The sequence below is a fragment of the Lissotriton helveticus genome, chromosome 12, assembly GCF_964261635.1.
Source record: "Lissotriton helveticus chromosome 12, aLisHel1.1, whole genome shotgun sequence".
Taxonomy (NCBI): domain Eukaryota; kingdom Metazoa; phylum Chordata; class Amphibia; order Caudata; family Salamandridae; genus Lissotriton; species Lissotriton helveticus.
This window is the reverse complement of record NC_136073.1, coordinates 424,866,424-424,887,026: the sequence shown is the minus strand read 5'-3', so window position 1 is coordinate 424,887,026 and position 20,603 is coordinate 424,866,424. Positions and strand designations below refer to the sequence as shown.

The window sequence follows — 20,603 nt, the reverse complement described above, 5'->3', positions numbered from 1 at the left end:
ACCAAACACAGGTAAAAGGGTAATACTGCAATAAATGGCAGACTCTCAAACCACAAGAACACACTGGGAAGGCACTTCCATAGTCATGGAGAATAGAAATTTTCTATAATAAAAGGTGTTCCTTCAGATAATAGAGAGGGCATGAATTAAATTTGGAAGTGTCTTTGAAGGAGGAGAACTTTGAGGTCAGTTTTAAAGGCCTGAGAGGAGGAGGAGGTGGTCCGGAGCTGAGGCGGAAGTGAGTTCCAGATTCTCACTGCGTTGCCTGAAAAGGATTGGGCCATCGATCTTTCCTTCTTGAAAGTGGGAGGTTCAAGCAGTAGATTTTCCGCATTTCGTGATGGTCTAGAGCCTCCAGAGAGTTTCAGTTTATTCGCCAGGTAGCAAGGAGAGGAGGAGTGCAAGGCTTTGTGGGTGATGCAGGCAGTCTTGTAGATAGATCTTGCCTCGATGGGAAGCCAGCGGATGGTGCAATCGTCTCGGTGTGTTACATTACTCTGAGGAATAGTCCTGATCACTGCTTTCTACACATAATGCAACAAGTGGATTCACATTCTTAACTCTACATTCGTGTTTAAATACTGATTCAACATTGACCCATAAGCAACTCAGGGGTGAAGAAATGATATCGCCCAACAGCCAGGACATATGGATTCCCTCTCCAGATAAGATGCTTTAATATCTACTTAGTCACCTGGACAAGTAGAAACTCTCATTTACCTTCTAATGCACCTAAATACAGCAGATAAATTGTCTATTTCAAATTGCAATCTAAAATTCTAGTGAACGTGACTTTTCATAGGTAATTACAGTAACCACAATGCTCCAGGACACAGCTGTGGGCAACAGGCAGCCATTCAGTGAGGAGGAAATAGCTTAAATATTTTCTGGCCTCCGATTGGCTGGGGAGCACTTCACTCGGCAAGGGATTGGCTGGAGGAATTTGTTTTTAGGCAAGTGGGTCCAGAGAGTGAAAATAGCAAATAGGCAGTGTAATTATGGTAGATATGCACCCAGTGAAAGAAAGGAGAGTCAAGTTGCACAACCTACAGCTGAGATCTTAGTCGCCGCTACAATACCAACTGTCTGGAGTCCTGTTTGTTCCCAACAGTAGGGTAATCCAGGGAAATTCCTTACAGTACGCCATCTGGGCCAAATGCAGGAAAAAATATTCAAGTATACACAAGGCCCATCGACAACTAGGTTGGCGTAAGGACAAGCCGAAAATGAGCAACCGTAAGGAAAAGGAGTGACAGATAGCCCGGGTTTCGTAGTGTGATGTGCCTGCTGCATTGAAGAAGCTCAAGACATAGGAGGCTGTGGCACAGCTTGCCTCATGTGTTCTGTTAGCCCCTGGCTGCAGAGCCCATAACTGTCCGCCATTTTCAGTATGCCGATGGACAGGAAGCCGGTATCTGAGAGGAGTGATGCTTTCAAATACTTTAGTAGAATTGTGCGTTACTGCTCTGTCCCAAGGGTGTTGCCAAGATGAGAACAGACAGGATGAAACATATGGTTTCTTTATTTGGAGGTTGGCGGTGATGTTCTCCACATCGGCCTCTCCTCCTGATCACCCTCTGGTTGCCTTCCGATAAATCCATGCCAGTTGGTCCCCATCTTGTCTGATCTCCAGTCCAGTAACTGAGCAGAACTTTGTGTCTAACCCTGCCCTGGGCTGGAACATGTGAGAGCGCAGAATAGGTGAGAACTCCTTTGCCTTTGGAATGCTTCTGGGAGTATGCCCAACTCCAGTAACTTTCCTTGGCACAGAGGCAGTCTAATCAGAAACTTCTAGAGCATTGAGATTATAAAACTGTGGTTTGTTAACTTGGAAAGCGGGATTTTGTTTTGACCTGAATGAAAGACGGATGCGTCTGAATTCAGTGTAATAGTTCCCGGCTTGCTGAGTGTCTTGACCCCAGCTGTGAATCCCCCAGTCAGGGGTGGGCTAAGATGAAGTTATTGCAGTTAGTGATGTATACTATTTTCTCCAATTATTGAGATGTGCGAGTGTGCCTGATGGCACATTCAAATCTCCAGTGGTCATAATCATTTGATATATTTTGTGTATATATCTTTCATGCTTTCCTTTGACAGGGTTTATTTGTTGTGCCTGATTACTTGTATTTAACAGTTTTTATTTCTTGCAGTGCAGTGGACATCCAGTATTATCATTATTATCTGCTTGTATTTTATTCCATGCATTTAACAGTTGCATTTGCTTATTTGTAAGTGTTATTACTGATTACACACACACATATGTTTTTTATATATATATATATATATATATATATATATATATATATATATATATATATATATATATATATCAGCTGGTTGAGGTCAACCGTGTACACCTTCGGCAACACACACACCGGTCTAGTCAATTTACATTTCCCTTTCAACTTTGTTAGTGGCTTTAATAATAAAAAAAGGGGTATCAACACCGGTGACACGCACACCCTGTGCGTCACTCATTGGTTGCTGTTATTTTTTTCTAGAGAATCACACTTATCCACGGAGACACGCAAACTTGGCGTTTTATTCTGTTAAGTGGTCTCTTTAGGTTCTAAAGACAATTATTGCCTTTTTCTTTATTCTGTAGCATATACACCGCGTCCAACTTGTTTACAGGAGACTTTCACAGTGCAATCTTCTTTATGGTGGCAGTCTTATTTATTTATTTTTTTAAAGAAAAAACTTTTACCTCTATTACTTTAACTATGCAGTCTGTTTCACCTCCACCTCCCTTTCTCGAAGTGCCTGGAAACCCGACAATAATTTGGGAAAGTTGGTATGACTCATTCGCAACTTACTTGAGTGCCATAGCAGTGTCTCCTTATAGAGATGAAAGAAAGAAATGTCTCCGTCTTCATTTCTTAAGGTTCGGAGGCAGATCAGTGTTCAAACACTTGCCACCCTTGATACAGGCTCAACACGAGGAGGACATTGATGAATATGTTGATGCAGTAAAGAAGTTAGAGTTGAGTTTTGATGTACAGCCTAGTCTTGTAGTCATTCGACGCAAGTTCTTCAAGAGGGAGCAGAGATCTGGAGAAGATGTTGATGCTTTTGTCTCTGCTCTCTGCATATTGAGTGCAGATTGTCAATTTGAAGCGTTCACGGACCAATTAGTCAGGGACCAGTACATTTGTAAGTGGTCAGACAAGACTATCTAACAGAAGTTGTTATCTATGGGTAATCCTTCCCTCGAGGAGACTATTCGCACTGCACAGAACATTGAGCTTTCCAAAGCTTTGGAGAAAGAGTTGGAGGACAAATAAAAGGAACTGTGGGGGTGGTTTGTCAGGGATGCTACAAAAAATGTTGCCTCACGTTCTGAGAATCTGTTTTTCAAACAAACTAATTTGTGTTTCCGTTGCGGTAATCTCTAACATACCACAGCAGGCAGGGGATGTCCAGCCAAAAATGTTACTTGCAGGTCATGTGGCAAATCTAGGCATTTTGGCAAAGTTTGTCAAAGTGGTAAACGTAGTGGGTTGCCATCTCAAGTTGGCAAACAGGTCAATACCCCTTCTGTTGCAAATGTGCCGGATGTGGAGTGTGTGGATTCTGACAATTACCTCAGTACCCAGAATAACCTTAGGAACATGGTTATGGTGGTCGGGGAGAAGGCTGTTGTAGTCGGCGACACGTCTGAATGCGTCGATACTACTGCGGAAATTGGGATTGGAGATGGAGAGGTGCGTCTTCTGGTGGATTTAGGTGCAACAATAAATATGATTACTCAGGAAATGTTTAGCGAGGTGTGGGGCTCTCGTCCTTTCGAACCTCCCGACAGGGCTCCTGTTTCTTAAGAGGGACGGAGGATAGAGTTGGCAGGTTATTTTGAGGACATTCTTGAATTCAAAGGCAGAAAGATCCTTAGCAAGGTGTATGTGGCAATCAAGGGGTTGTCCATTCTAGGATGGTTCCATCAGGGTCTTTTCCAGATGGTTATTAGGCCTGACACAAAGGAGCAAATCTCTATCATCTCCTCTAATGACTTTTAAGATAACATTTACCAACATTTTCCCTCCGTTTTTGGTTTAGGTTTGGGACAGATTATGGGCTTTACCAATCAGATTAGGGTGAAGGACGACACCATTCCTGTCAAGCACAGGCTCAGGAGTGCCCCATTTAGTGTCCGGGATCAGCTCGAACACGATCCTAATGAATTGTGTCAGAAGGGAATTATTGAGCCTATTAAATTCTCTCTCTGGCTTTCTCCTTTGGTTGTAGCCAAGAAAAAAAAATGGTGATATTCGTGTTTGCATCGACTTACGCAGCCTCAACACAAATACCTGGATTGATTCTCACCCTCTCCCCAAGATTTCGGAAATGTTGACTATGATTAATGGGTCCAAAGGGTTCAGCAAACGGAACTTAGCATCTCTATGGAACTTTCTGTGGCGGATGGAATTTTGATGCGAGGTGATAGGTTGATTCCTCCTGAAAAACTCAGAGGCAGATCGACAGGTGGTGCTCATGAGGGATATTTGAGGAAAACACTCACCAAGCACAGGTTACGAAGTGTTTTTGGTGGTCCCTCATGGACTAGGACATTCATGTTTTTGTGGCGGAGTGTCGTGTGTTTGAATGCGAAAAAGGATGAAAGTGAGGACTCCTCTCCAACCCATTGATTTTCCTCCGAGGCCATGGGAAAAAATTGGCATTGATCGGGTTGGTCCTTTCAACCTTCTTCCACCATCCTCTCGCTTTGCCATAGATTACTATTCCAAGTGGCCTGAGGTGCGTTTCTTTGGCAAGCCGAATTCCAAAAATGTCATTGATTCCCTCAAAGACATTTTCCTGCGGGAGGGCTTCCCCTCCACCATTGTTTCTGACACTGGGGTTCAGTTTTTCAGTCAGGAATTTCAAGTCTTCTTAGTTCATGGTAGTATAACCCACTCCAAAATCCCTCTTTATCACCCACAAACTAACGGCCTTGTTGAACGAATGAACAGGGTTCCGAACAACTGTGTACAGTGGGCAGTTGCGAGCAAGTGCATCATTCAGAACGCTGTGCATTCCATGTTATGGTTTTACTGTGGAACACCCCACTCGTCTAGAAAGGTTTCTCCTTTTGAATTGTTGCGAGGAAGGAAGCCTTATTTTTAGGTGTGTCCTGGATGGATGTCTAGGTGGGTGAAGATGAATGCCATTGTGGGTGTGGACGATCTCATTAGGGAGAATGTCTCCAAAGCTCTGTCACGCCAAAAATCGTATTTTGATGCTAGGAAAACATCTGTTCCACATACATTTGTTGTTGGAAACACTGTGCGTGTCAAGATTCCTGTTCACAGCAAGAAAGGAGATGCTAAGTTCTCTTCATCCCTTGGTTGTGGATAGGGTTTGTGGTATTGCTGTTAGAGTAAACAACAAACATTGGTGGAACATGTCCAGGGTTGTTAAGTGTTCAGGACATGTTTCCAAAAGTGGCTCTTATTCCAATTCTCCAGATGTGTCTAACAGAAAACACTTGGATGCTCCTTCAACGTTGAGTTTGCATAGGTACAATAGACAATGTAATGTTCCTATCAGATTTCGCTAGTCTGGTTTTCCCTTCCTATCTTTGATGTCCACCTTTTCTCTGGTGGTGTTTCTCTGTGCATCTTTGCTTTTCCTTTTCCCTGTTCCCCTCGGTCCTCTCCTACTGTCTGCCCTAGTTTCGGTCCTCTCCTACTGTCTGCACTAGTTTCGATTTGTTTTTAAAATATTGTTAGAGGAGGGGGATAAAACAGTGATCTCCCTTATGGCCTTACCTCTGTTGTTGAATGCTCACCCCTCGTGGGCTCTTGCACATGTGCATTCCACAACAGAGCCTAGAACTTTGGGGTGTAAATATTGTCAAGTTGTTTTTTGTTCCTTGCCGGTCGTCTGCTGCGCAGTCCCTGTCACGAATAAACGTTTCTTGCTGGCGCACACCTATGTTTCCTGCGAGTAATTTACTACAGTTTAGTACAGGATTAAGCCGTGAGTCCAGTGATCTGAGCCACTGAGCGGGACAGGGGTCTCGCGGGGAACCCAATTTACATTTCATGGGTTCAACCAGTGATTCCTCTGCTGTTATAGGGAGGCATTCTGAAAAAACCTACGGTCTGTTCTGAGGGACTATGTGGTCCTTGTGAGAAAGTGTCCTCTTTCTGCATGGTTGCCCCCACTTTTTGCTGAATTAGTGATGTGCTTTGCCTGAGTGTGCCCTGGGCTCCTCCTAATCAAGTACCCAGGGCCTATGTTCTTTCCCTCAAACTGCTTTGAAGCCTAAACCCAATTGGCATCTCTGGCCACAGGTCAGCCCCTGGTAAAAGGTACCACAGGCACCCAGGGCACTGTGACCAGAGAAGGCCTCTAAGGGCTGCATCACTTATTGAGCCACCCTTGGAGGTCCTGTACCCTGACACTCACACACTGCCTTGGCAGGCTGCGTGTTTTGGTGAAGAACAAAGTGAAGAGTCGACTTGGCACACATGCCTGTGTGCCATGCCTATAACCCACTACCCTGGCATAGATCAGTCACCCCTCTAGCTAGGTGCACTATACCAGTGGTGAAGGTACAGGTGCATGAGCCCTGTAACCCTACAGTATCTAAGTACATTCTTAGACATTCTAAGTGTAGTGCTGCCATTAAGAGTATGTGGTGCTGGGAGTTTGTCATTACGAACTCCACAGCACCATAATGGCTACACTGAAAACTGAGAAGTTTGGTATTGAACTTCTCAGCACATTAAACCCACAATGATGCCAATGTGGGATTTAATGAAAAATGTACACAGTGGGAATCCTAGAGATACCCCCTGAAAACTAACCTACCACTGTGTCCAGGATGAGTGGCTGCTTTCAGCTGCCCCCACCAGACATGTTTCTGGACCCCTGGTTCGAGAGCCTACAGCTCTCCTGGGACGAGGTGCCAAGCCTCCTCCCCAAGGATGGGCAAGGTTCACGAAGGAGAAGCTTCAAAGGCTTCCCACCTTTGTGAGCTTCCCAGGCCACTTGCTGCTCTCAGCAACTGGTCCCCACTTATTCTGACCCCCACTTTGGGCAGGAGAACCGGCGGAAAAAACAAGTGAGGAAGAGAGGTGTGCCCACCTCTGCCAACTCCACTGCTCAGGTGGGGGAGGCGAGGTGAAGCACAACTCTCAGTCCACGCCATCTTGAAGATGGGGGGACTCAGCCAATCAGGGACAGGCTCATGCCCCCCTCCCACTGGAGGGTGGCATAATAGGAAGTGTACCCGCTGCAGGGAAGGGACTCATTGGTCCCTGCCTTTTTCCTACCTGTAACACCCCAAAATCTAGTATTTAGGGTCACCCCTGAACCTTGCTTCCTCAGACAAGAACCTGCAAGAAGAAGAAGAGAGACCGAACAGCCGTGCAGCAGCTAACAAGAGGAAGATGCCCACTGACTTTGCCCCAGCCCTACCGGCCTGTCTCCCCCTCAAACCTGCTCCTGCGAAATCCCAGTGTGTCCTGCAGCCAGCAACCTCGAAAACCCCGGAGGACCTGCCTGACTTCAACTACAAAGACTCTGTCCCCCGTGAACACCGGATTTATTAATCTGCTACCTCTGGCCGGACACCGGGGATCCACCCCACTATGCACCCGCCATCTATTGCCTGAGCTCGAGTGGGCAAACACCACGAGGAGGTCACCATGGCGATCCTGACCCGAGATCCAGTAACCCCTGACCTGCCTAAAGAATCCAGCCGACGCCTGCAGCCTAAACCCGGAAGGTCCCCCCAACCGCGACCAGGAGCTGGAAAGAAGATCCAACCCCAAAAGGCACCCCTGCACCCAACGCCCCACGACCTTGGGTGCCCAAACCAACGGTGCCCAACCAACCCCTAACTACCCAACTTACCTCTGAAGTGGTGGTCGCACCCAGAAGATCTTCGTCCCCAAGCCTGCAGTGCCTTTGCAAACCAGAGGTTCCTCAATGAAAACAACAGGGTGCCCAACGTCGAAACAGCACCCTGCATCCAGCCGCCCTAGTGCAGCTGAGGGTGCACATTTGGTGCTACTTTGTTTCCCCATTTGCCCTGAGCTAAAGTCCAGGAGTTTTGCTCCTACAACCAAGTGGCCTGCTTGCCAGCAGCCACCAACCGGAGACCCCCTATTCCCCATTGGATAACATTGGGCCTCAGCACTCTGCACCTGGCCGCCCTAGTGCCGCTGAGGGTGTAACTAAAGTGCATCCTTGACCCTGGGGGACCCCTGAGTCTTCCCCCCCGAACCTCAACTCCCTCTATCAAATACTTACCTCAAAACCGATCACACTATTTTCCTCCATAGGATAACTGACTTTTTGGAGTTTGAGACACAAAAGTAAATCTTTGAAATTGTATAATCTAACAAAAACGATTTTACTTACCCGTTCTCAGGAAATGTCCCAAAGTATCTAGGTATACTACTCTGTGTAAGCCTAGTAATCTCAAAAGTTACTTACCTGCTATTTTACTAAAAAGCCTATTAAAGACTATGTACTGCATTTACTAAGTATTGCATTTCTCTGCATCCATACTGTAAAAACCAAAGTGCATATACACAATGTTATCATTCAAACTGTATTTCCATTGCATTACTACTGTAAAGTATTTATTGCTTACCTGTGCCAGGCTTGCTTGGTTCTAGCAAATAAAATAACTAAAATAATATTTTTATCCAAAAACAATTGGTCTGAAGTTCAGTCTTTGAGTGTGTGAATTCATTTGCTAACTGAGTGTGTACAACAAATGCTTAACACTGTCCTCTGATACTGCCTTACTGCTCCACCACACTACCACAAATAGAGAGTGAGGTGCTATCTAACTTTACCTCTGCCCACCTTTGGGGATCCACTGCACTCTGTGCACATTATATCTCACTTTAGTTTAGTATATACAGAGCCAGCTTCCTACAGTCCTTGCATTTCAATGACACTGGCTTGATTGAAGAATACAACTTTTGTATTTTATCTTCAAAGTATCCAGACAGGCTTGAGCACAGAGACAAGGAGGTGGTAAATATTGCGATCCAACACTGTAGGTTTAGCGAAGGATTTTATGACACTAAAGATTTTTTTAGTGGAGATTTCTGAGCTCTCTAAACATCTGGCCAGATGTTCCCTCCTCTTACATGTTAACTGTTTGTGGAATTTCTTCAGGGCCTCTTTATAGCCACTTAGCTGTGGGCACATAAGACTTTCTGCACTTGCGTTCCAACCTTTTACAACAGCTTTTTTCCCCTTCAGAGTTAAGCCGAGAACCAAGGGGCTGAAGGGGTGGCTCTAGAAGTAATAAAAAACCTCAGTGGAGCGACCGTATTAAGAGTAGACGTTAGCCAAGCATTAAAGCCGGTGGCACACACAATTTAAATGCCTGGGGAATCACAAGGGCCACATCGGGGTTAGTAGCTTCCCTCAACGAGGCCTCTGTTAAGAACATTAGATGTCAAACATTGTCCATTAGGCATCAAATAGTTTCTTACCTGTCGGTGTCGTTTTGCAGCTTGAAGACTTTCTGGATTCACTATGCTGTGCATTATTCCGCAGTCTAGTAGTTGGGTGCGGAATCGTAGTATTTTTTCTCGTGGCCCAGGTGGGCGTCGACGTCCCATCATTTGGTGTCCTCCCGTGACGTTAGCGTGCTCCCACCTTTGGTCGTCATCTTCAGATTCTTTTTTTTTTGTTGTTGCTTTGTGCTCTTCCTGTTTATCCTCTTCTTTTCAGTCTTTTTCCCATTTTTTTTATCCCCTTCCTCCTGTCTCATCTTTCTGGCAGAGGTGGGTGGGTCCGCTAGTGAATCCAGAAAGTCTTCAAGCTGCAAAACTACACCGACAGGTAAGAAACTATTTGTTTTGCAGCGTGAATCTGGATTCACTATGCTGTGCATAGACTTTGTAGCGGTTTGCTATGTTTGAGGCGGCTGGGTGGAAGATGAGCGTTGGTTGTTTAATATATGTTGAAGCACTTTTTGTCCTACTTGTGATTCGTTGTTCATCTGTATATCCACGCAGTAGTGCTTAGTGAACATGTGTACTGAAGCCCATGTTGCCGCCAGGCAAATGTCTTGGATGGGTGTGTTTGCCAGGAAGGCTATTGTTGCTCCCTTTTTTCTGGTAGAGTGGGCTTGTGCCGCTCCTTGTAGCTCTTGGTCTGTGTCAGAATTGGATTGTCTGTGCGATCCATCGTGCGATGGTGCTTTTTGTTACGTGTCTTCCAAAAAACTGCTTGTGAAAGACACAAATAATCGCTTTGTTTTCCTACAATCTTTAGTTCTCTCAATGTAATGCATCACAGCTCTTCTAGCGACCAGTGTGCAATGCCCTTTCTGCGCTTGTGGATGCTTTTTAGAAGAAACTTGGTATCTGTATTGTCTGGCTTATGTGGAACCTTGACACCACCTTAGGCATAAAACGTGGGTCTGTTCTCATTACCACCCTGTCATTGTGAATTTGAATGTATGGTTCTTGTAGTGTTAGAGCTTGCAATTCGCTTGCCCTGCGTAGCGAGGTGATTGCTACCAGAAAAGCTGTCTTTATGGTGAGCATCTGTAGAGAATGGGTTCGAAGGGTGCCTTCATAAGTTGCGTTAGAACTACATTGAGGTTTCATGCCGGCGGTGGCATCCTTTTTTTTGGGGGGGGGGGGGCGATTTGTCTGGCCTTTTCCAGGAATCTTTTTACCACCTGGGATATAAAGAAACTTTTCCCCGGTTCTCCTCTTGTGTAAGCTACTATTGCTGCTAGGTGTACTCTTAGCGAGGTGTAGTTTAGGTTACTCTTTAGCAAATGTGTTAAGTATCTTAGCACTGTTGATTCCCTGGTGATTCTCTTCTGGAGCTTCTCCTTGATGCACCATTGGGTGAACCTTTTCCCTTTTGCTACATAACACTTCTGTGTGGTAGGTCTCCTTTCCTCCCGCAGCACCGCCAGCGTGCTCTCTGGGAGTTTTAGGTGTGCAAACTCTAAGTCTTCAGGAGTCAAGCTGCTAGGCTGAGGCTCTCTGGTTCTGGGTGGAGCACCCTTACATTTTGCATTGACAGCAGGTCTCTTCTTTTTGGAAACTTGTGTGGACGGCCTGGCCCATTGTGGTGCTACCAGTATCACCGTCATGTTGCTTCTCTGCACCTGTTGAGCGCTCTGTGCATCAGCGATATCGGGAGGAAAGCATAGGCAAATGTCTTCGACCAGCTTATCCATAGGTAATTTCCTTGGGATTGCTGACCTGGCTGTCTGGATGAGAAGTATTGGCATTTTGCATTCTGGTGTGTTGAAAACAGGTCTTTTTATGGGGTCCCCCACTTCTTGAATAGCTTTTGCGTTTCCTGTGTATTGAGCTCCCACTCGTGGGATGCTGATGTCTGTCTGCTGAGTCTGTCTGCTTGCACATTGTCCTTCCCCTGTAGATGTATTGCCAGGAGGTCTATTTTTAGTGGGATGGTCCACTTCCATTTCTCCTGCGCTAGCCTGATAGCGACACTGATTGTGTCCCTCCCTGCTTGTTGAACATCTTTGCAGTGTTGTCGGTTTGTATCAACACCCTCTGCCCGTACAGTTGTTTCAGGAAGGTCTTCAGGGAAAGGAACACAGTCTTTAGTTCCAGGTAGTTGATGTGTCTGATCACATCTGTTTGTGTCCACAAACCCCCTCACTTTGAGCATGTTCATGTGCGCTCCCCATCCCATTTGGGATGCGTCTGTTGTGATGGTCACTGTTGGAGTTGGAGGTGTGAATGGTTTCCCCTTTTGTTATGTTCTTTATGTTCCACCATGTGATCTACTCTTGCACTTTGCGCGTTACAACCACTAGATCTTCCCAACTCTGTGTTGCCTGTGACCATTGCTGTTGGAGCCATTCCTGGAATGGTCTCATGTGAAGTCGGATATTGGGGACTAGGTGCATGCAGGACGCCATCATTCCCATGAGTTTGCTCACTGTCAGAGGTGGCCCCTTCCAGTATTGACCCGTCTCCTTCAGAAGTGCGAAGGTTCTCTCCTCGCTGGGGAACCCCCTGTCCTGAATGGTGTTGATTTGTGCGCCCAAGAAGATTTTCCTTTGTTCTGGTTCTATCGAGGACTTCCCCCAGTGTATCGAAAAACCTAGTTGTCAGGGTGTGCGTGACCCGCTGAGCATGTAGTTTGCATTGGTTGAAGGAATTCGCCTTTACCAACCAGTCATCGAGGTAGGGATATACATGCATTCCCTGCCTCCGTAAGTGTGCAGCTACCGCACCTAGGCATTTTGTGAAGACCCTTGGTGCGGATTTTAGTCCAAAGGCCAGGGCCGTGAACTGGTAGTGCGCTTTGTTGATGGCTAATCTCAGTAGATGTTTGTGCTTTTTGTTCATGGGAATGTGTAGGTAGGCATCCCTGAGGTGTATAGTGGACATAAAATCCCCGTCCCTTATTTGTGGTATAACCTCATGTAGGGACGTCATTGCGAATTTTTAAGTTTTTATGTATTTGTTTAGAAACCGTAGGTCCAAGATGGGTCTTAACGTTTCGTCCACTTTTGGTGCAAGGAAGTAGTTGGAGTACACTCCCTTGTTTCTTTCCTTGTATGGTACTGTTTCTATTGCCTCCTTGTGGAGTTCTTATGCCTCCAGCAAGAGGAGTGCAAGCTCTTTTGTTGAGCGAGTTTTGTTGGTTGGCCTTCTGTTTGGTGACTTTTTTTCCAGTTCTATGCAGCAGCCGAACTGTATGATGTTGAGTATCCATTTGTCTGTTGTTATCTTCTTCCACTCCAGGAAGAAGTGTTTCAGTCTGCCTCTTACCGGTGTTATATGTTCTCTGATCTCTCCCTTGTGTTTCTAATGGTCTTTTTAGTCTTTTGTTGTGCCGCCCCTCTAGAGATGTTGTGGAAGTGGGCACGTTCCATACAGTGGAGTCACTTGGAGGTGGGTTGCTGTCCCCTTCTTCTCGTTTGTCCCCGTCCGTTGGTCGCCCCCGAAAGGACTGGCCCCTTGATTGGTACTGCCAGCTTTGCTGTTGCTGACCCTGCTGCACCTGGTTGTTTCCCTGATAAGTTTGCTGGAAAGCCTGGTGCAATGTTCCCGGCTTGCTCTCCTTGAGGGGGTGCACCTTCTCAGCCCTCTGAACTGCAGAGCTCCCATGGATCTTGCAGTTTCATTATCCTTTTTGAGCTGTGTCAGCTTCTCGTCCACTGGCGTGCCAGACAGTTGTTCCTCGTTGAAGGGTATGTTTAGAATATTGTTCTGGACTTCCGGCTTGAAACCGGATATCCTCAGCCAGGCATGCCTTCTCTCCGTCACTCCAATCATCATCAGCCTTCCGGACGTGTCTGCCGCATCCAGGGCCGACTTTAGGCAGGTGTTGACCATGTTTCTGCCTTCCTCCACCAGGTGTGTTGCCCTCTGCTGGTATTCTGCTGGGAGATGTTTGAGCAGCTGGCCGACCTCCTCCCAATGTTGGTACGCATGTCTGCTTCGCATCGCATTGGAGTTCGCAATGCGCCAGTGAATTGCCGCATTCCTCTATTTTCCTCCCTGTGAGGTCTATTCTCTTACTCTCCTTGTCTGGAGGTGGCCCTGAGCTTGTGGGAATGTTAGCCCTCTTTCTCGCAGTTGACGCTATAATTGAGTCAGCAGGTATGGATCCCTGGATATATGCTGGAACCTTGGAGGAATGCTTATATTTTTTCTCTGTTCTGGGGGTGACAGATCTGCAGGTTGCTGGTTCCTTGAAAGCTTCCCTGCCCTGGTCCAGTACACTTGGAAGCATGGGTAGGAATTGGCTCCTAGTTTGAGTGGGGAGCAGGGTCTCCAAGAGGAACAAACCTTTGGTTTCTCTTCCTCTAATTTGACCCCATATGTTGCTGCAGCGTTCTTGATGACCATGTTGTAGATGCCAATGTCGTCTGGCGGCGAAGGCCTCGAAGGATATGACTCTGCGCCCTCCTCCGGGCTTTCGGCTTTGAGGTCCTGCCATTCCAGGTCCTGCGTCTCAGAGGATGTCGAGCCCAAGTTTGTTTGCTGATCATCCTCGCCTTCTCCTTCGTAGTAGTACAGGCCCTCTTCGTCCTGTTGCTCTGCTGGTTCTGGGGTTTTCGGCGGGTCGGCAGCGTTCAACTCTTCTTCAACTTCTGTTTCGACAACCGTCAAAGGCTTCGAAGGGATGGTGTATCTGCTCATCCATTCGTCTAAGTCCTTTTTCCTTTGGAGGATACTGTCCATTTTGGCCTCGAGCCTTCTTTTCTTTCTCTCCATTTCAGCCACTTATTCGGCGTCGAGAATTTCGGCGCTTCTCTTCGAGGTCGTCGAAGTTGCCTTCAGCTCTTTTTCCTTCTGCGTTGAGCGCAACTGTTCGGGTCCATGCTTCGACGACCCAGGCTTGTCTAGAGCTTTCGCCGGCTGGGAGTCCTTTTCGAAGGATCCGCTGGGCTGTTTGTCGTCGATTGCTTCGACGCCAGTGCTCCTTTCGAGGACTTTGGCTCAGTTTTTCGAGAGTCTGTCGGGACTTTAAGGGTCGACGTCTCTCTTACCTCCTTTGTCCACTTCTTATCGGTCTCTGCGACCATGTAGTCCTCTGGTCCCTCATTGATGTTGTCCTCTTCTCCGCTGGGGAGGCCCAAGTCCCGAAGCGACAGAGGTTCTCCTTGCCCCTGCATGGCGAAGTTCGCTCTTCTCTGTCTCTCTCTCTCACTCTGAGGGTCTTGGGGTTGAATGCCGAGAAGGCGTTTCAATCCTTGCTTTCGTGATCGATTGGCAGGCAGAGGTTGCAGACCGGGTGCTGGTCCTTCTGCGCGTACTTGTGGTGGCAATTACGGCAACATTTTAATGGTGTTTTGTCCATCTCGCGCTCAGGGGGCCCCCTGTGCGCGCATTCTCCGCTGGACGTCGAAGTTCCTTATCCTCCTCTTCCTCTTCGTCGTCCCGGATATGTGCTTCTGAGCGTGCGATGAAAAACTCCAACGTTTGGCATTTTCTGCTTGATTTTTTCGCCTTCTTTCCCAAAAACTTTGGAACTCTTCGGTGACGATCCAGACCCAACGGCGGAAAAAAGAATCTGAAGATGGCGACCAAAGGTGGAAGCTTCCGGAGGAAGCACGCCGACGTCACAGGAGAACACCAAATGGTGGGACGTCGACGCCCACCTGGGCCATGAGGGAAAAAAAGAGAAAAAATACTACGATTTCGCACCCAACTACTAGACCGCGGAATAATGTACAGCATAGTGAATCCAGAAAGATTCACACTGCAAAATGGCAAATATCATCTGCATGCTTGGGGGGCGCTAGAGGGCGCACTGCGGGATGGCTGGCTAATGTGTCAGCTCCGCCGGACAGACGCGGCTATGGAGGCCCTTTCACCCCTTTAACCCACAGCAGCAGCTGAAAAACGGACAGCATCCGTTATCGGAACGTAAGGCCGACACAAGTGTGGCACTTCTGTGACTGACCACGGGCCAAACAGCGAGAGAGCAGCGAAAGAACGGGACACCGCCGGAGCAGTACAAAATGGCCGCGCCTGGCGCTCACCGGCATCGGGACTGAGGGCGGACCAGCGACTGATGTAAGCGGCCACAGAGCGGTGTCTAAGCGGACTGGTGATGCCAAGTAGGATGCGAGGCTGCGGAGCAACGGGGGTCGGTCATTGCAGCGGGTAACAGTGACTTTCGTTGTGCGTTCCAGCTGAGGCAAGATGGCGGAGGCGCTGGAACGCACATGAGCGGCAGCAACGAGCATCCCCGGAGCAGGCGAGACGGAGTTTCTGGACGCAGGGGGTAGCAGCCGGCAACACTAACAGTAACCGCAGGGTAAGTGTACCTTGCGGTGACAACTGCGGAGGCGGCAGCGGTCCTGCGGCCCCCGGCTTAGCCCGCCTGCAGGCCTGAGCGTTTCTACGTCGGTGGGGATCAGAGCCTGCAATACGGAAGAGAGTAGAACGGGTATCAGTGCCACATGGGCATGTAGTGCAAACCGGAGATGGCCCACGCCTGGCGTTCTGGCCCAACACATGCCAGGCACCGGGGGCTGTACAACACTAGCAACGCTGCGCATACATAAGCCCTGGCGTCAGCCTGCCGCCTGACTAACTGCGCCATTACCGACGCTCCTAACGGCCACTGAGGTTGATGAATAGACGTACCCCAAGGTGGGGAGCCAAGACACCGGCAACCGACACTACCTTGACAGCCAGCACACCGCCGGCAAGCAGCCCGAAGACGACCGTACATACCTCGCCACTGCCACAGAGGAGCATGGGGAAGCCGGAAAAACAACAAACCAAGCTCCCGTTCGAATCGAAAAAACAGCTGAAAACCACGGTAACCACCCCAGAAGGGGAAGGCGACGGAGAAATGGCGGAGGGTTCGGGCATGGAGTCGGTGCTTCGGGCAATCCAGCAGAGCCTGCAGGAGATGAATGGCAAACTGGACAGCGTGGTGCAAAGAGTGGACAACATGGCGGCCAAGATAGAGAAACATGACGAGCGGATTGTTGAGGCGTAACAGAGGATTTCCAAAGTGGAAGACGAACATAACACTACAGCGAAGGTATGCGGGGGCTTGGAGAAGACGGTGGAGACCCTGCGCGCTAGGGTGGAGGACCAGGAAACCAGGTCCAGGCGGAACAACCTCCGAATTTCGGGCCTACCGGAATCCACCAACACCGGGAGAATGGAAACATATATCGAAATGCTCCTGAAAGACATATTCGGCGCTGACAAACTCTCCCCGATGTTTCTGATTGAACGAGCTCACCGCTCACTGGCACCTGTACCAAAGCCGGGAGCTGCCCCACGTATGATCATAGCCTGTGTGCTCAATTACAGAGACAGGGACACGGTATTAAGGCTCGCCAGGGAGATGGGCAAAGTCACGTATCAAGGGAACACTCTGGAATTCTATCCTGACCACACCATGGCGGTACAACTGGCACGGAAAGAATTTGCCCCAGTGAAGAAGAAATTGAGAGATCTGGGTCTGGAGTACGCAATGCTGTACCCCGCGAAACTCAAAATCACGAACGTGGGTAAGCCTGTTATTCTGCAGACGGTGCAGGCTGCACATGACTTCATCAAACAACAGGGGAAGCGTCGAAAAGCTCAGGAACGAGCGGAATCGACGAGCGATGTAGAATGACGAGTTGTGCTGAGTTGTCTGCGTGATATCCCAAGAGACACTACAAGGCTGTGATTGTCTTCCGACTGCTGGGACTAGATGAGCTGACCTGCCACGTGGCGTCAAGATGGCGCCGGACTCAATTTAGAGACTGTAGGTGCATACAGCGGCACGCCACTCGAACTGTCGATTCTTGCAGTAAGGCCCGGGATGGGCATCCGCGCAGTGAGTACTCAGGGGGCCAGCGGTTTCCGGAGGGTGGGTGGCGGGCCACCGGGTTCAGGGGATTGACTTACACCCCTAGCGGACGATTGTGTTCCGGGACAACCTACACTGACAGGCCCTCGGGTCGGTCCTTATAAATGGCACTAACTCGAACATCTGCCGATCAATAGGACTGAGATGTAACAGAGTTTGCTGCTCTCATTTAGACTGTATACTGTTCATATTACTTGATGACAAGTGGAGGGTGAAGTATTATGCAAACTACATTGAAGACGTCATAAGCGTCTGTCCACGTCCACAATGTGGATGGAGATGTGTGAACCTGGCGACACCCCCAGGCGGGTGCGCCCCAAACCGAGTTCTCAAATAAGGTTACTGTTTGTTAAGGGATGGCTTTGGCAAAGTTTGGGTGCTAAAGTGGGGGGGGGGGGGAATCAGAGGTTAACGTGCTGCGAAGTCTGTATCTGAGAAGCATGGCGATCTCCTCGACCATACATAGCCATGCAGGTTTTCACTTCCATCGCTCTTCACTGTTATGGATTTGGCGCTATACACTCCAATGCTCAGTGACTGCACTGCACCTGAAGCTGCTATTGCACCTCGTGAGAACTATGGTCTTGCATACCAGTATAAATGTCGAGAGTAATGTCACATAAAAATACACTGAAATTCCTCACTTGGAATGTGCGAGGTCTGGGCAACCCGAAAAAGATTAGGCGATTATTTGCGTATTTTGACCGATTGAATGTTAACATTGTCTTCTTACAGGAAACACACTTGGCACGCGATGGCACATCCACATTGGGTACTAAATGGGCAGAATCCGACACCACCTCGAGCTACTCGTCTTATTCTAGGGGGGTGAGCATCTTAATACGGAAAGGGACGAACTTTGAGATTACAAGCATACACAGGGATACAGATGGGAGAAGCGTTGTTGTGGCAGGCACGGTCAGACGACAGAAGATACTGTTGGTGAATACATATGGCCCTAATGTAGATGATCCGGGGTTTTTCAGTAATGTATGGCACACCATCGCTGACCTACAGACGGATCACATAATATGGGGGGGCGATTTCAATGTTACCATACAGGACACTCCAGACAGGGCAACAGATACATTGGAACAACACGGGAATGCCAGGACGTTATGGAAGACCTGCATATAGTAGATTTGTGGAGGGTGCGTAACCCAGGGGTGACAACGGCGACACACATTAACGCGGCAAACAACAGTTGGTCCAGACTGGACTACTGGCTGGGTACACGAGAAGTATTATCATGGGTTGTAGATTTCAAACACTTACCGCGAACATTGTCCGACCACAACCCGGTGATGCTGGAAGTTAGTATCCCACAGTATGACCCACCACCCTTCACATGGCGTTTCAATGCAGCTGCGTTACGAGACCCTGTATATGTTACCACCATACATAAAGCGATAGTAGATTACTTTGACATAAACGGCCCATCAACTGAGGACCCGGGTTTACTATGGGAGGCCTTTAAAGCCACAATTAGGGGAGTCTGTATCAGTACAACCACAGGCATCCTCAAGGATATCCGACAGCAATTGCACACACGAGAACAGGCCATTCAAGCACTGGAACAAACATACACCCAGACAGGTGACACAAAAGTGCTGGGGGACATTCAAGCGCTGCTGACGGAACATAATAAATTCGCAACAGACGAGCTTCAGTATGTGTCTAGACGGGCAACAGCTAGGAGATATGGTGAGGGGGGCAGGCCGGGCAGGGAATTGGCCGCTAAAATATGCTCAGGTAAACCACCGCAAAATATTACGTCCATTTGTAATGACTCCGGAGAGGTGATTACTGATGTTAAGGGGATACTGAAAGAGTTTATGAACACATATGGCACGCTCTATATGGCGCGCCCATCGCCCCCACAGGCTGATTTACTGACATATATGGAGGATGTAGAACTGGCATGGCTAGCAGATGGACATAGGAAATACTTAGAACGCCCGATAACAGTGGAAGAAATCACGGACACCATCCAGCGTTTGCCAAATAATAAGGCGCCGGGGCCCGATGGCTTCGTGACGGAATTTTATAAAATGTATGCTGACTTACTCGCCCCACACTTGGTGAGTCTTTATGGGGCGGCTCATGAAGCCCAGACGCTGCCGGCATCTTTGAGGGAGGCCTTACTCATCACACTGCTGAAACCGGGCAAAAACGAAGACAAATGTGACTCGTATCGCCCCCTTTCGCTATTAAATGTGGATACAAAAATAATAGCTAGTCTGTTGGCTGATAGGTTGAAACCGCTTATGCCCTTGTTAATAAGGCCTGACCAATCCGGATTCATCCCTGATAGGGCCACCACACATAACACCCGCACACTGTTTGCATTGGCGCACTATCTGGCTCCTGAGACGAAGGCTGTGGCAGTGTTGCTTGACGCCGCAAAGGCGTTTGACACTATTGGCTGGCCCTTTATTCAAGCAGTACTAGTGCGTATGGGATTCCCGACTATCTTTCTAGGGTGGATATCAATGCTGTACACCAACTTAACAGCACGCATCAGAGTAAACAGGTACATTTCGGAACCCATTCACATAGGCCGGGGTACTAGGCAGGGTTGCCCACTCTCACCGATGTTATTTGCATTAATCTTGGAGCCGCTAGCCTGTAAAATCCGGCAACATCATCACTACTCGGCACTTCAAATGCCATCCCGACCCATACACATCTCGCTTTATGCGGATGACATGGTGTTATATGTAAAAAATCCTGAACAGCACTTGAATCCGCTTTTAAGAGAATACATAAAATTTGGTCAAAAGTCCGGACTGCAGATAAATTGGGATAAATCCCTTATCCTATCGCTGACGGACAGCACACGCCCAACACAATTAGACTACCCGCTGGAATGGCAAGAGGAACCAACGAAATATCTGGGAATATGGTTTCACAGAGACCCAGAATTGGTCATTCGGACAAATTACGGGCGAACCATAGCGACCCTTGAAGACAAAATTAAAAGATGGAATAGACTTCCCTTATCTTTGGCGGACAGGGCCGCGATCGTAAAAATGGTACTTCTACCGAAGTTCCTGTATTTATTCAACAATATTCCGATAAAACCTCCAGCTGCAGTATTCCGTAATATCAATACGTTGGTACTTAGTTTGCTTTGGCCAGGGAAACAGGCGAGGATGGAACTGCGCACCATGACACTGCCATATGCTAAGGGGGGTTTTAAGGTTCCGGACTTCTACCTATACTACTTATGCGCTCAAGCGCAATTCGCGCACTTCTGGTACCACGACATACCCTTTATGACACATGTG

The 20,603-nt window shown here is 48.1% G+C and overlaps 1 protein-coding gene across 1 annotated transcript in view; it reads right to left on the bottom strand.

The window, feature by feature from the left end:
* RBL2 (RB transcriptional corepressor like 2) overlaps nt 1-20,603 on the bottom strand; it is an 817,437-nt gene that overhangs the window by 539,061 nt on the left and 257,773 nt on the right. The window lies entirely within an intron of this gene.